Source organism: Setaria viridis, chromosome 2 (genome assembly GCF_005286985.2).
Source record: "Setaria viridis chromosome 2, Setaria_viridis_v4.0, whole genome shotgun sequence".
In the NCBI taxonomy this organism is placed as follows: Eukaryota; Viridiplantae; Streptophyta; class Magnoliopsida; order Poales; family Poaceae; genus Setaria; species Setaria viridis.
In genome coordinates, this window is record NC_048264.2 from 19,005,348 (window position 1) to 19,022,373 (window position 17,026).

Below are 17,026 nucleotides of genomic sequence, written 5' to 3' on the forward strand. Positions count from 1 at the left end.
GTACTCCTACTCGGCCCAATAGTCGGTAGCGGCCTCTAGTAAGACGTGCCAACTCCTATACGCACACGAAGATCATATCAGACGAACCATCACAACATAATATACATGCTATTCCCTTTGCTTCACGATATTTGGTCTAGCTTCAAGCCGACCGCTCTTTCTCGATCCTGTGATTCGGAATCCCTTTGTAGGTTAACTCTTAACCGTACGTAGCATGGCCATGCATTTTCGGATCCGATCACTCGAGGGGCCCAGAGATATCACTCTCAATCAGAGAGGGGTAAATCCCATCTTAATTGACCATGTCTCATAGCATGCTTCTTGACAATCTCGAAAGCTACATTTATAACTACCCTGTCACAGCGTAGCGTTTGATAGCCCCTAAGTAGGTCGATCCACATCTAGAATACATGCGACAATCTCAGGTCTAAGGACAAAGTGTATATGTTGTTTAAAGAGAGAACAAATTCTCGTGTTGGGTCACATGTGCCCACATTATTAGTTCAATATCTCCATGTCCATGACTTGTGAAACATAGTCATCAACTAATACATGTGCTAGTCTAATATTCATGTGTGTCCTCACATGAACTCCGACTAGGGACAACTTTAGAATAACCATACAAGTAAAGAGTTTCACACACAATTCACATAATTGCAAATCAATTCAAGTAGCCTTTAATGGATATTCAAGGAACACAATATAAATCATGGATACAAATGGAATATCATCATCTCTATGATTGCCTCTAGGGCATACCTCCAACAAGAGCCACCTTCCCTCCACAGACTCCTACGCTCGTAGGGATAGCCATGATGCTAGAAGAATCCTTGTAGGAGGGTTTGCCGCGTGCCTTATCTTGCAACTCGTGATCCAGCTTAGTCCACGCTGGAACTCGCGGGTGAAGGGTGATGAGCTCCGCGGTCTTTATCCGGCTCCCTGATTAGAGATGGAGTTGTGGCATACTGTAAGAATCTGTGCACTGAAGCTGTCTAGGGAGCAGCTCGGGTAGTGCGCTTCGTCTTCCTGGTACTTTTCTTCTGATCCTGCGTCGGGGATTCATCTTTGTCGCCATTGAGGGAGCAGCGGTGAAGGAGTTCCTGGTGTTGTCGGAGAAAAGGACCAGGGTATGGCTACGTATTGATAGAGTCGGAGTGCCCGATCTTTCGGTGAGTGGAGATAAATTCAACTTGGTGGAAGTAGACCCTCACGATCCGACTACGACGAGCGAACCTGAAGCGCCAATGCAATCGCTGAACCAACTTCCTGTGGTTACCAACCTTGCTGGTGCAAGATCAGCCTGATCACGAAGATCAATTCCTGTCCGCAATCGAAGAACGAACAAGAAAGAGAGGCGAGCAATCTAAATATCACTCGAAGGTGGAGTTCTGAATCACACAAGGACAGCGCGTATTTGCGCGTGTTCGAGAATAGCTAAAGCTAGATGTAAAACAAAACTCGAGTCGTAAACAAAAAGGACTCCGACTAAATAAAGGGGGCGCAGCCCCTGGAGTCCGGAGGGGTCACGCGCGCCCAACCCTAGGCGCCCCACCTGGGCTGCCCTGTTGGGCCATCTTCTTATTCCGATGGGCCTTCGTTCCTTAACACCATGATGAAGTTTAATTCTCTTGCACGGGCCCGAGTGATTGGCCCAACTGGATGATCAACTATAGGCGCCTGAGGTGGAGGAGCAACTGGAGGCGCCTGAGGTGCTGCTGGTGTAGATGTACTCGTGGTGTCCTCATCATCCTCCCCTTCTTGAACTGAAGTCGTCCTCGACGGCAACTCCTCATCTTCGCCCACATACGGTTTCAAATCTGCAACACTAAAACTCGTGGAAACACCAAACTCCGCAGGCAGGTCAAGGATATAAGCATTATCATTAATCTTGGTTAGCACTTTAAAAGGACCAGCAGCACGTGGCATCAATTTAGAACGACGTAAAGTAGGAAAACGATCCTTTCTCAAATGCAACCAAACCAGATCACCCGGTGCAAAAGTAACATATTTTCTCCCTTTACTACCCGCAACCTGATATTTAGCATTAGCAGCAGCAATGTTTTGTTGAGTTTGCTCATGCAAGCTAAGCATTTGATCAAGATGTGCAGCGGCATCTATGTGTGGGGCGTCCTCGGCATCAAGTGCAAACAAATCAATAGGCGCCCGAGGAATATAACCATAAACAACCTGAAAAGGACACATCTTTGTAGAAGAATGCGTTGCATGATTATAAGCAAACTCAACATGAGGCAAGCAATCTTCCCAATGTTTCAAGTGTTTATCTAAAACAGCCCTAAGCATAGTGGACAAGGTTCGATTAACCACCTCAGTTTGTCCATCAGTCTGAGGGTGACAAGTGGTGCTAAACAACAATTTAGTTCCCATTTTATTCCACAGTGATCTCCAAAAATGACTGAGAAACTTAGCATCACGATCAGAGACTATTGTATTTGGAATACCATAAAAACGAATAATCTCGCGAAAGAACAATTCAGCAACATTGCTAGCATCATCAGTCTTATGACAAGGTATAAAATGAGCCATTTTGGAGAAACGATCAACAACCACAAAAATACTGTCCCTCCCCTTCTTAGTTCTAGGCAATCCCAAAACAAAGTCCATAGAAATATCAAGCCAAGGGGAAGTAGGAACAGGCAAAGGCATGTACAAACCATGGTTGTTCAATCGTGACTTAGCTTTCTGGCAAGTAGTGCAGCGTGCAACAAGGCGCTCAACATCAGCGCGCATCCGGGGCCAAAAGAAGTGGGCAGCCAGCACTTCATGCGTCTTGTAGACGCCAAAGTGCCCCATGAGACCGCCTCCATGCGCTTCCTGTAACAACAAATGACAAACCAAGCTAGCTGGAACACACAGCTTGTTAGCGCGAAACAGGAACCCGTCCTGTATGTGAAATTTGCCCCATGGTTTGCCATGAATACAATGGGCGAAAGCATCTTTAAAATCAGCATCATCCACATATTGATCCTTCACAGTTTGCAAGCCAAAGATTTTAAAATCTAACTGTGACAGCATGGTATAGCGACGAGACAAAGCATCAGCAATGACATTTTCCTTCCCGCTCTTGTGTTTAATAATGTAAGGGAAAGACTCAATGAATTCTACCCATTTAGCATGACGACGGTTCAGGTTTGTTTGGGTACGAATATGTTTTAAAGCCTCATGATCAGAGTGAATTGTAAACTCGCAATGCCAAAGGTAGTGCTGCCAATGATCAGAGTGTCTTTGTTGAATTTGTGTGCCTACTCGTTCAATTGTTGCTGGTTACTTGTGTTTAATCTCTTGTTTCTCATTTTTCTTCTCACCCTAGTTTTCGCCGCCGCCACCGTTCCGCTGCTCGCCAACCCTACCACGCCACGCCCACCGCCCCCCCTTCGCGACAACCGCGCCGCGCCATCCCACCCCTCCGATCGCCCCCTCCCCTATCCAAAAAAAAAAGAAAGATAGAAAGCAATCAGAAAAAAAAGGAGAGTGCAAAAAAAAGGAAAGAAGCAAAACAAAAAAAAAAGAGTCCAACAGGGAGAAGGAAGGTGATCCGGTTTTGTTTCGGTGGAAACTCCTTGCGCGCGCCGTGAACCCCCCTGGGTCACGACCCTCCGGGGCAACTCCGTAACCCCCCCCCCCCACGCATACCACGCCCTTCCCCACGCATCCCGTGCCAACTTTTCATATCCATATCCCTCTTTCTTGGTACATTTTTCTGAGGTTCGCCTTACTCTTTTTTTTACCGGAATACCCCTGTCATTTCGGAAAAAGTGTGTGCCGCAATTTGATATTTGAGATCCTCTGTGTTCATATTATCAGTTTTGGGGCACCCTCTGTAAAAAAAAAAAAAAAAAACAGAAATCAAAAAAAAAAAGAGGTGCGCCCTCTCCACCTTTGCCTCTGTTCTTTCGATTTCCCTTGTTACCAGCAACACTTGTTATGTGTTTGGCACTATAATTCAACCTTGCATTATTGTTTGATTGTGCTAATCCTTCATTTGAGTGCAGCCTTCCCAAAAATCCACATAGTTCTACGACGAGCAGCTTTTGTTTCTCCAGGCAATCGCTCCTCCAATCTTTCACAGGTTCCACCGGTTGGTTGCAGTTCGCCCCTGTGTGCGTGGTAAGAACGGATAAGAATTTGATAACAGCACTAGTGTGAGCGCCTTGTGAGCCGTTACACCCCTGTTTTGTCGTTGCTTTTGTTCTTGTATTTGCGCTAACCATGGCAGATGATGTCGACGCGGGGGCTAACCAGCTGCAGGGCATACGGGCGCAAGTTGAAGGGCTTGTCACCGACATTCAGACGATTCATGAACGGCTGGACTCGACGATCTCCTCGACGACCGAGCGGTGTGACCAGCTCGACCTTGCACAGACGGCCGCTAAGGCCACACTCGACTCAGTTGTGGCTAGACTCGATGCATTGCACACAACAGTCGCCGAGTTGCAGCAGGGTTATGGTGGTGACTCGGACCAGGACGATGGCGACCGCCGAGGCCGTGCCCGCCGCGTGCCACGCCGTCCCGGTGGTAATGATTCCTTTTCCAAGATTAAATTTAAAATTCAACCTTTTAATGGCAAATATGATCCTGCTGCATATCTTGATTGGGAATTAGAAGTTGAACAGAAATTTTCATGCCATGATATTCTTGCTAATTCTCAAGTTAAAGCTGCTATTAGTGAATTTACTGATTTTGCTTTAATTTGGTGGCGTGAATATAAACACAAACATCCCAATACCATTCCAACCACTTGGGAGCAATTAAAAACTGCTATGCGCCATAGATTTGTGCCTTCTTATTATGCTCGCGATTTGCTTAATAAAATGCAACGTTTTCAGCAAGGTTCCAAATCTGTTGAGGAATATTTCCAGGAATTACAAATAGGCATGATTCGTTGTGGGTTATTGGAGGAAAATGACGCTGCTATGGCACGTTTTCGTGGTGGTTTGAACCGCGAAATTCAGGATATACTTGATTATAAGGACTACACAGATATGACAACATTATTTGAATATGCTTGCAAAGCTGAACGTGAAGTGCAGGGACGCCGCTCGAAGACATATTCTAACTCTTTTGCAGGAAGAAGCTCGACTTCCAACTCCGCCCCCGCTCTCCCTGCGCCACCCACGCCCACCACTACACCGCGCGAGCGAACGGCCAAACCTGCAAGCGCTCCCCCTTCCACAGGCGCCGCCCCTCCCACAGGTCGTACACGGGATATTCAGTGTCATCGTTGCAAAGGATTTGGCCACGTGATTCGGGACTGTCCGAACAAGCGCACTTTGCTTCTTCGTGACGATGGTGAGTATTCTTCCGCTAGTGATTCTGAAGATACTCGACATGCGATGCTTGCCACTGACCATGCAGCTATGGAGGTACATGTCAACCCGGGCGACGCCGATAGGTATGAAAGTCTTGTTGTGCAGCGTGTTCTTAGTACACAGGTCGCCCCGTCCGAGAAGAATTAGCGACACACTCTTTTCCATACCAAGGGTGTTGTGCAGGAGCGGTCGATTCGCATCATCATCGACAGCGGCAGCTGCAATAATTTGGCGAGTACCACGCTGGTTGAAAAGTTGTCTTTACCCACTCGTAAGCATCCACATCCATATCACATTCAATGGCTTAATGATGGTGGGAAAATTAGAATTACTCGATCAGTCCGTGTTCCTTTTTCCATGGGTGCTTATTCTGATTTTGTCGATTGTGATGTTATTCCCATGGAAGCATGCTCTCTGTTACTTGGGCGACCTTGGCAATATGATACTGATAGCTTGCATCATGGTCGTTCAAATCACTATTCTTTCATGTTTAAGGGTCAGAAAATAATTATACATCCAATGACACCTGAACAAATTCTTAAAGATGATCTTGCTAGAGCTGCTAAAACTGCTAAACACCTTGAACCATCGACATCTATTAATTCTGAAATCAAGTTGAATACTCCTGTTTTGCTTGCCACACGTGCTGATTTTGATGAGTTACGCGATGCTCCTTTGCCATGCTATGCCCTTATATGCTCTAGTGTGCTCGTTTCACTTGATGATGCACCATCTTTGGATATTCCCCCTGCGGTTGCTAACATTTTGCAGGAGTACGCTGATGTCTTTCCAAAAGATTTGCCACCGGGACTTCCACCACTTCGTGGCATTGAGCACCAGATCGACCTCATTCCCGGCGCACAGCTTCCGAACCGCGCACCGTACCGTACAAATCCGGATGAGACGAAGGAAATCCAGCGCCAGGTACAGGCGTTGCTTGACAAGGGTTATATTCGTGAGTCTCTTAGCCCTTGCTCCGTTCCCGTGTTACTTGTTCCAAAGAAAGATGGCTCATGGCGTATGTGTGTAGACTGTCGTGCTATTAATAACATTACCATTCGCTACCGATACCCTATACCACGCCTTGATGATATGCTAGATGAGCTTAGTGGTGCCATTATTTTCACTAAGATTGATTTGCGTAGTGGCTACCATCAGATTCGCATGAAGTTAGGTGATGAATGGAAAACGGCTTTTAAAACGAAATTTGGGTTATATGAATGGTTGGTTATGCCGTTTGGTTTGACTAATGCGCCCAGCACATTTATGCGTTTGATGAATGAAGTTCTGAGGCCCTTCATAGGATTGTTTGTAGTTGTCTATTTTGATGATATCCTCATTTACAGCAAGTCTATGGAGGAGCATTTAGAACATTTGCGTGCTGTTTTTGATGCGTTGCGTGCAGCCCATTTATTTGCTAACCTTGAAAAATGCATGTTTTGCACACAACGTGTCTCGTTTCTTGGCTATGTTGTTACTCCACAGGGCATTGAGGTGGATAGCAGCAAGATTGATGCCATTCGGGAGTGGCCTACACCGACGACGGTCACACAAATTCGAAGCTTTCTTGGCCTTGCAGGTTTCTACCGCCGGTTTGTTCGTGATTTTAGCTCCATTGCAGCGCCTCTACATGAGCTTACAAAGAAGGATGTTCCCTTTGCTTGGAGTGCTTCGCAAGAGGTTGCGTTCAGCACCTTGAAAGATAAGTTAACCAATGCTCCTCTCTTGCAGTTGCCTGATTTTACTAAAGTGTTTGAGCTTGAATGCGATGCTAGCGGTATTGGGCTTGGTGCTGTTTTGTTACAAGAAGGCAAACCTGTTGCTTACTTTAGCGAGAAATTAAGTGGTGCTAGCTTGAATTATTCTACTTATGATAAGGAGCTTTATGCTTTAGTGCGCACTTTGCATACTTGGCAGCACTACCTTTGGCATCGCGAGTTTATAATTCATTCTGATCATGAGGCTTTAAAACATATTCGTACCCAAACAAACCTGAACCGTCGTCATGCTAAATGGGTAGAATTCATTGAGTCTTTCCCTTACATTATTAAACACAAGAGCGGGAAGGAAAATGTCATTGCTGATGCTTTGTCTCGTCGCTATACCATGCTGTCACAGTTAGATTTTAAAATCTTTGGCTTGCAAACTGTGAAGGATCAATATGTGGATGATGCTGATTTTAAAGATGCTTTCGCCCACTGTATTCATGGCAAACCATGGGGCAAATTTCACATACAGGACGGGTTCCTGTTTCGCGCTAACAAGCTGTGTGTTCCAGCTAGCTCGGTTCGTCGTTTGTTGTTACAGGAAGCGCATGGAGGCGGTCTCATGGGGCACTTTGGCGTCTACAAGACGCATGAAGTGCTGGCTGCCCACTTCTTTTGGCCCCGGATGCGTGCTGATGTTGAGCGCCTTGTTGCCCGCTGCACTACTTGCCAGAAAGCTAAGTCACGATTAAACAACCATGGTTTGTACATGCCTTTGCCTGTTCCTACTTCCCCTTGGCTTGATATTTCTATGGACTTTGTTTTGGGATTGCCTAGAACTAAGAAGGGGAGGGACAGTATTTTTGTGGTTGTTGATCGTTTCTCCAAAATGGCTCATTTTATACCTTGTCATAAGACTGATGATGCTAGCAATGTTGCTGAATTGTTCTTTCGCGAGATTATTCGTTTGCATGGTATTCCAAATACAATAGTCTCTGATCGTGATGCTAAGTTTCTCAGTCATTTTTGGAGATCACTATGGAATAAAATGGGAACTAAATTGCTGTTTAGCACCACTTGTCACCCTCAGACTGATGGACAAACTGAGGTGGTTAATCGAACTTTGTCCACTATGCTTAGGGCTGTTTTAGATAAACACTTGAAACGTTGGGAAGATTGCTTGCCTCATGTTGAGTTTGCTTATAATCATGCAACGCATTCTTCTACAAAGATGTGTCCTTTTCAAGTTGTTTATGGTTATATTCCTCGGGCGCCTATTGATTTGTTTGCACTTGATGCCGAGGACACCCCACACATAGATGCCGCTGCACATGTTGATCAAATGATTAGCTTGCATGAGCAAACTAAACAAAACATTGCTGCTGCTAATGCTAAATATCAGGTTGTGGGTAGTAAAGGGAGAAAACATGTTACTTTTGCACCGGGTGATCTGGTTTGGTTGCATTTGAGGAAGGATCGTTTTCCTACCTTACGTCGTTCTAAATTGATGCCACGTGCTGCTGGTCCTTTTAAAGTGCTAACCAAGATTAATGATAATGCTTATATCCTTGACCTGCCTGCGGAGTTTGGTGTTTCCACGAGTTTTAATGTTGCAGATTTGAAACCATATGTGGGCGAAGATGAGGAGTTGCCGTCGAGGACGACTTCAGTTCAAGAAGGGGAGGATGATGAGGACACCACGAGTACATCTACACCAGCAGCACCTCAGGCGCCTCCAGTTGCTCATCCACCTCAGGCGCCTACAGTTGCTCATCCAGTTGGGCCAATCACTCGAGCCCGTGCGAGAGAATTAAACTTCATCATGCTGTTAAGGAACGAAGGCCCATCGGAATAAGAAGATGGCCCAACAGGGCAGCCCAGGTGGGGCGCCTAGGGTTGGGCGCCGTGACCCCTTCGGACTCCAGGGGCTGCGCCCCCTTTATTTAGTCCGAGTCCTTTTTGTTTACGACTTGAGTTTTGTTTTACATCTAGCTTTAGCTACTCTTGAACACGCGCAAATACGCGCTGTCCTTGTTGATTCAGAACTCCACCTTCGAGTGATATTTAGATTGCTCGCCTCTTTTTCTTGTTCGTTCTTCGATTGCGGACAGGAATCGATCTTCGTGATCAGGCTGATCTCGCACCGGCGAGGTTGGTAACCATCGGGAGTTGGTTCAGCGATTGCATTGGCGCTTCGGGTTCGCTCGTCGTAGTCGGATCGTGAGGGTCTACTTCCACCAAGTCGAATTTATCTCCACTCACCGAAAGATCGGGCACTCCGACCCTATCAAAGAAAGCTTCGAATTTGTGTGACCGTCGTCGGTGTAGGCCACTCCCGAATGGCATCAATCTTGTTGCTATCCACCTCAATGCCCTGTGGAGTAACAACATAGCCAAGAAACGAGACACGTTGTGTGCAAAACATGCATTTTTTGAGGTTAGCAAATAAATGGGCCGCACGCAATGCATCAAAAACAGCTCGCAAATGTTCTAAATGCTCTTCCATAGACTTGCTGTAAATGAGGATATCATCAAAATAGACAACTACAAACAATCCTATGAAGGGCCTCAGAACTTCATTCATCAAACGCATAAATGTGCTGGGAGCATTTGTCAAACCAAACGGCATAACCAACCATTCATATAACCCAAATTTCGTTTTAAAAGCCGTTTTCCATTCATCACCTAATTTCATGCGAATCTGATGGTAGCCACTACGCAAATCAATCTTAGTGAAAATAATGGCACCACTAAGCTCATCTAGCATATCATCAAGGCGTGGTATAGGGTATCGGTAGCGAATGGTAATGTTATTAATAGCACGACAGTCTACACACATACGCCATGAGCCATCTTTCTTTGGAACAAGTAACACGGGAACGGAGCAAGGGCTAAGAGACTCACGAATATAACCCTTGTCAAGCAACGCCTATACCTGGCGCTGGATTTCCTTTGTCTCATCCGAATTTGTACGATACGGTGCGCGGTTCGGAAGCTGTGCGCCGGGAATGAGGTCGATCTGGTGCTCAATACCACGAAGTGGTGGGAGTCCCGGTGGTAAATCTTTTGGAAAGATATCAGCGTACTCCTGCAAAATGTTAGCAACCGCAGGGGGAATATCCAAAGATGGTGCATCATCAAGTGAAACGAGCACACTGGAGCATATAAGGGCATAGCATGGCAAAGGAGCATCGCGTAACTCATCAAAATCAGTACGTGTGGCAAGCAAAACAGGAGCATTCAACTTGATTTCAGAATTAACAGATGGCGATGCGTCAAGTTGTTTAGCAGTTTTAGCAGCTCTAGCAAGATCATCTTTAAGAATTTGTTCAGGTGTCATTGGATGTATAATTATTTTCTAACCCTTAAACATGAAAGAATAGTGATTTGAACGACCATGATGCAAGCTATCAGTATCATATTGCCAAGGTCGCCCAAGTAACAGAGAGCATGCTTCCATGGGAATAACATCACAATCGACAAAATCAGAATAAGCACCCATGGAGAAAGGAACACGGACTGATCGAGTAATTCTAATTTTCCCACCATCATTAAGCCATTGAATGTGATATGGATGTGGATGCTTACGAGTGGGTAAAGACAACTTTTCAACCAGCGTGGTACTCGCCAAATTGTTGCAGCTGCCGCTGTCGATGATGATGCGAATCGACCGCTCCTGCACAACGCCCTTGGTATGGAAAAGAGTGTGGTGCTGATTCTTCTCGGACGGGGCAACCTGTGTACTAAGAACACGTTGCACAACAAGACTTTCATACCTATCGGCGTCACCCGGGTTGACATGTACCTCCATAGCTGCATGGTCAGTGGCAAGCATCGCATGTCGAGTATCTTCAGAATCACTAGCGGAAGAGTACTCACCATCGTCATGAAGAAGCAAAGTGTGCTTGTTCGGACAGTCCCGAATCACGTGGCCAAATCCTTTGCAACGATGACACTGAATATCCCGTGTACGGCCTGTGGGAGGGGCGGCGCCTGTGGAAGGGGCAGCGCTTGCAGGTTTGGCCGTTCGCTCGCGCGGTGTAGTGGTGGGCGTGGGTGGCGCACGGAGAGCGGGTGCGGAGTTGGATGTCGAGCTTCTTCCTGCAAAAGAGTTAGAATATGTCTTCGAGCGGCGTCCCTGCACTTCACGTTCAGCTTTGCAAGCATATTCAAATAATGTTGTCATATCTGTGTAGTCCTTATAATCAAGTATATCCTGAATTTCGTGGTTCAAACCACCACGAAAACGTGACATAGCAGCGTCATTTTCCTCCAATAACCCACAACAAATCATGCCTATTTGTAATTCCTGGAAGTATTCCTCAACAGATTTGGAACCTTGCTGAAAACGTTGCATTTTATTAAGCAAATCTCGGGCATAATAAGAAGGCACAAATCTGTGGCGCATAGCAGTTTTTAATTGCTCCCAAGTGGTTGGAATGGTATTGGGATGTTTGTGTTTATATTCACGCCACCAAATTAAAGCAAAATTAGTAAATTCACTAATAGCAGCTTTAACTTGAGAATTAGCAAGAATATCATGGCATGAAAATTTCTGTTCAACTTCTAATTCCCAATCAAGATATGCAGCAGGATCATATTTGCCATTAAAAGGTGGAATTTTAAATTTAATCTTGGAAAAGGAATCATTACCGGGACGGCGTGGCACGCGGCGGGCACGGCCTCGGCGGTCGCCATCGTCCTGGTCCGAGTCACCACCATAACCCTGCTGCAACTCTGCGACTGTTGTGTGCAATGCATCGAGTCTTGCCACAACTGAGTCGAGTGTGGCCTTAGCGGCTGTCTGTGCAAGGTCGAGCTGATCACACCGCTCGGTCGTCGAGGAGATCGTCGAGTCTAGCCGTTCATGAATCGTCTGAATGTCGGTGACAAGCCCTTCAACTTGTGCCCGTATGCCCTGCAGCTGGTTAGCCCCCGCGTCGACATCATCTGGCATGGTTAGTGCAAATACAAGAACAAAAGCGACGACAAAACAGGGGTGTAACGGCTCACAAGGCGCTCACACTAGTGCTGTTATCAAATTCTTATCTGTTCTTACCACGCACATAGGGGTGAACTGCAACCAACCAGTGGAATTCGCGAAAGATTGGAGGAGCGATTGCCTGGAGAAACAAAATATGCTCGTCGTAGAACTATGTGGAGTTCTGGGAAGGCTGCACTCAGATGAAGGATTAGCACAATCAAACAATAATGCAAAGTTGAAATATAGTGCCAAACACGTAACAAGAGTTGCTGGCAACAAGGGAAATCGAAAGAAAAGAGGCAAAGGTGGAGAGGGTGCACCTCCTTTTTTTTTGCTGTTTTTTTTCCATAGAGGGTGCCCCAAAACTGATAATATGAACACAGAGGATCACAAGGAGCAAATTGTGGCACACACTTTTTCCAAAAGTACACTTTTTCTCTCTCTCTCTCTCTCTAGAGTAAGGCGGACCTCAGAAAAAAGTACCAAGAAAGAGACATACGGATATGAAAAGCTGGCACGGAATGCATGGGGGGGGGAAGTTGCCCCGGAGTGTCGTGACCCAGGGGGTTCACGGCACGCGCAAAGGGAGTTTCCACCGAAACAAAACCGGATCACCTTCCTTCTCCCTGTTGGATTCTTTTTTTTTTTGCTTCTTTCCTTTTTTTTTGCACTTTCCTTTTTTTTATTGCTTTCTATCTTTCTTTTTTTTGTTTTTTTTTTGGACAGGGGAGGGGGCGATCGGAGGGGTGGAATGGCGCGGCGCGGTTGTCGCGAAGGGGAGCGGTGGGCGCGGCGTGGTAGGGTTGGCGAGCAGCGAAACGGCGGCGGCAGCGAAAACTAGGGTTAGAGGAAAAAGACGAGAAACAAGAGATTAAACACAAGTAACCAGCAACAATTGAACGAGTAGGCACACAAATTCAACAAAGACACTTATTGAAAGAATGTGCGAGGCTAAACGGTTGCTGGGACAAAGGATCTAACCTGAAAAAAAATTTGTTTTGGTTTTTGTGGACTGTAGGAAGGGAAAAACACTCAGTAAAACTCACCGATCAACCTGGAAAGCTGATACCACTTGATAGAGTCGGAGTGCCCAATCTTTCGGTGAGTGGAGATAAATTCGACTTGGTGGAAGTAGACCCTCACGATCCGACTACGACGAGCGAACCCGAAGCGCCAATGCAATCGCTGAACCAACTTCCTGTGGTTACCAACCTTGCTGGCGCAAGATCAGCCTGATCACGAAGATCGATTCCTGTCCGCAATCAAAGAACGAACAAGAAAGAGAGGCGAGCAATCTAAATATCACTCAAAGGTGGAGTTCTGAATCACACAAGGACAGCGCGTATTTGCGCGTGTTCGAGAATAGCTAAAGCTAGATGTAAAACAAAACTCGAGTCGTAAACAAAAAGGACTCCGACTAAATAAAGGGGGCGCAGCCCCTGGAGTCCGGAGGGGTCACGCGCGCCCAACCCTAGGCGCCCCACCTGGGCTGCCCTGTTGGGCCATCTTCTTATTCCGATGGGCCTTCGTTCCTTAACACCATGATGAAGTTTAATTCTCTTGCACGGGCCTGAGTGATTGGCCCAACTGGATGATCAACTGTAGGCGCCTGAGGTGGAGGAGCAACTGGAGGCGCCTGAGGTGCTGCTGGTGTAGATGTACTTGTGGTGTCCTCATCACGTATTGCACAACTTCCACCTATGCAGGTCCTACCTTTTGACACTGGTTGCACCTTGGCAGTCGAGCAGTCACCAGGCCTGTGTATCCTTGTGATGTAGTAAAAGGCTGGGACTTCTGTTCTAACTGCCAGTAGGTAGATGCTTGTAGTCGTTGTTGTGCCATTGTGTTGTATTTTGTATCCCCTAACTTCATTGCGTAGTCGAATGTAACTCTGTGGAGCTTCGTTAAAGCAAAGAAAGCAATTATGAAGTAAGCTTGAGTACTCCCTGTCTGATAATTGCGACAGTCTTTGTGCTTTTGAAGGGTAAAAATGACTAGCGCTGTAGTCGTGGCTTTGTGAAGCCGCTTTTGTCTTGTAGGGACATGTTGGTGAGAGAGTGTTGAAACTCTATAGAGTTGAATGGCTCGAGAGGCTGTGAATAGCCAATGAGTTGTGATAACTCGAAGACTTGATGGAAACAAGTCGGGAGCGGAGCGTTGGGGCTCGCAGAGCTGAAGAGCTTGAGTGGCTGTGAGTAGCTGGCGAGTTGTGATAACTCGAAGAGACTTGATGCAATCAAGTCTGAAGAGCTCGAGTGGCTGTGAATAGCTAAACGGAGGCAAAGATAGTGTTTGCCAAAGAACTTTGTTGGTCAATAAACTATGGGTGAAAACCCGAGTACATGTCCTGTGGTCTGCTATGGGTAGTAGCGACACAGATGCTCTATATTCCAAGAGTTTGGTACTTCTTCGCCTGAGAGTTCCTGTAGTCGGTACGATCCAAGCCCTATGACCTTGAATATGACGTAGGAACCTTCCTATGACGAGTTGAGTTTGTGCAGCCTAGATGTGTCTTGAATGCGTTTAAGGACCATGTCACCCATGTTGAAGAAACGCTCTTTGACATTACGGTCATGATAGCGTCGTAGTCCATTGTGATATCTGGCTGACTGAACCAGTGTTGCACATCTTCTTTCTTCCAGGCTATTGAGGTCTAGGCGTCTTGTTTCCTCTAATACTCCTTCGTCATACTACTCAACTACGGGAGACTACCACATGACGTCTGCAGGGAGGATGGCCTCTGACCCGTATACAAGGAAGTAGGGAGACTGCCCAGTAGGCTTGCATGGTTGAGTGTGTAGTCCCAAAAGAACGTTGGGTAGTTCTTTGAGCCATTTGCCTCCTTTTGTGTTGCCGATGTTGTGCAACCTTTTCTTGAGAGCTTCGAGTAACATGTCGTTGGCATGCTTGACTTGGCTGTTGGCCCTTGGGTGAGCGATGGAGATGTATCGTACGTCAATTCCATTGTTCTTGCAGTATTCCCAGAAGTCGTGATTATTGAAGTTGGATCCCAAATCAGTGATGATCCTATTGGGGAAGACGTAGCGATGCACAATTTCGTCCAAGAAGTCAAGGAATCGGTCTGCCTTGGGGCAAGTGACAGGTTTGACTTCGATCCACTTGCTGAACTTGTCGATGGCTACGAGTACTCGATTGAACCCTCCTGGCGCAGTTGGGAGTAGACCTATCATGTTAAGCCCACAGCATGCAAAAAGCCATGTTGGAGGTATTGTAATGAGCTTGTAGGTAGGGACATGCTGTTGCTTGGTAAAGAATTGGCAGACTTGGCATCTGCGAACTAGCTGTTTCGCGTCGACTAATGCCATAGGACAGTAGAAGCCTGCTCTGAAAGCTTTGCCTACAATTGTTCACGAAGAGGTGTGATTACCACAAATTCCTTTGTGTATTTCTTCCAAGATTTCTTGGCCTTCTTCTCAGGTGACACATTTCATGACTATTCCTGAAGATGCGCTCCTTCTGTAGAGCTTATCTCCGACTAGAACATAGCTCTTTCCTCGTCATGAGACTTGTTCAGCTTGGTTCTTGTCAGATGGTAGCTTTTGTTCTCTGATGTAGTCGATGAACGGTGACCTCCAGTCGACTTCGATCATCATGGTCTCTCAACTGGGTTCTGGACGTTTGGTATTGGTAGTTGCCAGAGTAACTTGTTCTGGTGTGGAGGGCTTACGAAGCTCATGTACAAAAATTCCTGTTGGAACTTTTACACGAGTTGAGCTCATTTTTGATAACACATCAGCAGCTACATTGTTATCATGGATGACATGGTGAAATTCAAGGCCTGAGCACTGGTTCTCTAGTTTACGCACTTCTTTGCAGTAGGCGTCCATGTTTTTATTGTTATGATCACACTCATCATTGACTTGGTTAATGACGACTAGTGAGTCACCATATACCAGTAGTCCTTTGATTCCGAGTGATATTGCAAGACGAAGACCATGTAGTTGTGCTTTGTATTCAGCTTCATTGTTTGAGACTTCCCAAAAGATCTGGAGAACATATTTGAGTTGTTCACCCTTTGCAGAAATCAAGAGTACTCCTGCGCTGGCGCCTTCAAGCTTGAGGGAACCGTCGAAGTACATAACCCAATGTTCTGGCCTTTTGACTGGTGGTGGTACTTGGTTTTCCCTCCATTTTGCCATGAAGTCGACCAGAGCTTGGGATTTGATAGCTGTTCTGGGTTTGACGTCTAGAGATAAAGCTCCGAGTTCTACCGCCCACTTGGAGATTCTACCTATTGCATCCCTACTGTGAAGGATTTCGCCGAGCGAGAAGTCGGTGATGACAGATATGTTGTGTTCTTGAAATTAATGTCGCAGCTTCCATGAAGTAAGCAGGATTGCGTAGAGTAGCTTATGTACCGGTGGGTACCGAGTTTTGGAGTCGGAGAGTACTTCACTGACGAAGTAGACGGGTTTCTAGACTTTGTACGCGTGGCTAGGCTCAGACCTTTCAACTACTATTGTTGGCTGACAACATGAGTAGTAGCAGCTATGTATAGGAGCAAGTCTTCGTCTGGAGATGGAGCTATGAGGGTTGGTGGTTTTGACAAGAAGTCCTTGAGCTGTGTCAAGGCTTTGTCTGCCTCCTCTGTCCACTGAAACTTGTCCTGTCATTTGAGTAGCTTGAAGAAGGGTAATCCGCGTTCTCCAAGTCTTGAGATGAATCAATTAAGGGCTGCCATGCAGCCTGTAAGGTTCTGTACATCCTTAATGTCAGCTGGAGCTTGCATATTTGTGATGGCAGATATTTTCTCTGGGTTGACCTCAATGCCACAGTGGCTAATGATGAATCCGAGTAATTTTTTTGAAGGTACACCGAAAATGCATTTGGTAGGGTTAAGTTTCCACCGGAATGCTCGTAGACTTGCAAAGGTTTCTTCTAAGTCTGCGACTAGATCATCCGAATTTCTTGTTTTGACGACTATGTTGTCTACATAAGCTTCTACGTTACAGTGTAGTTGCTTCTCGAAACACATCTGGATGGTGCG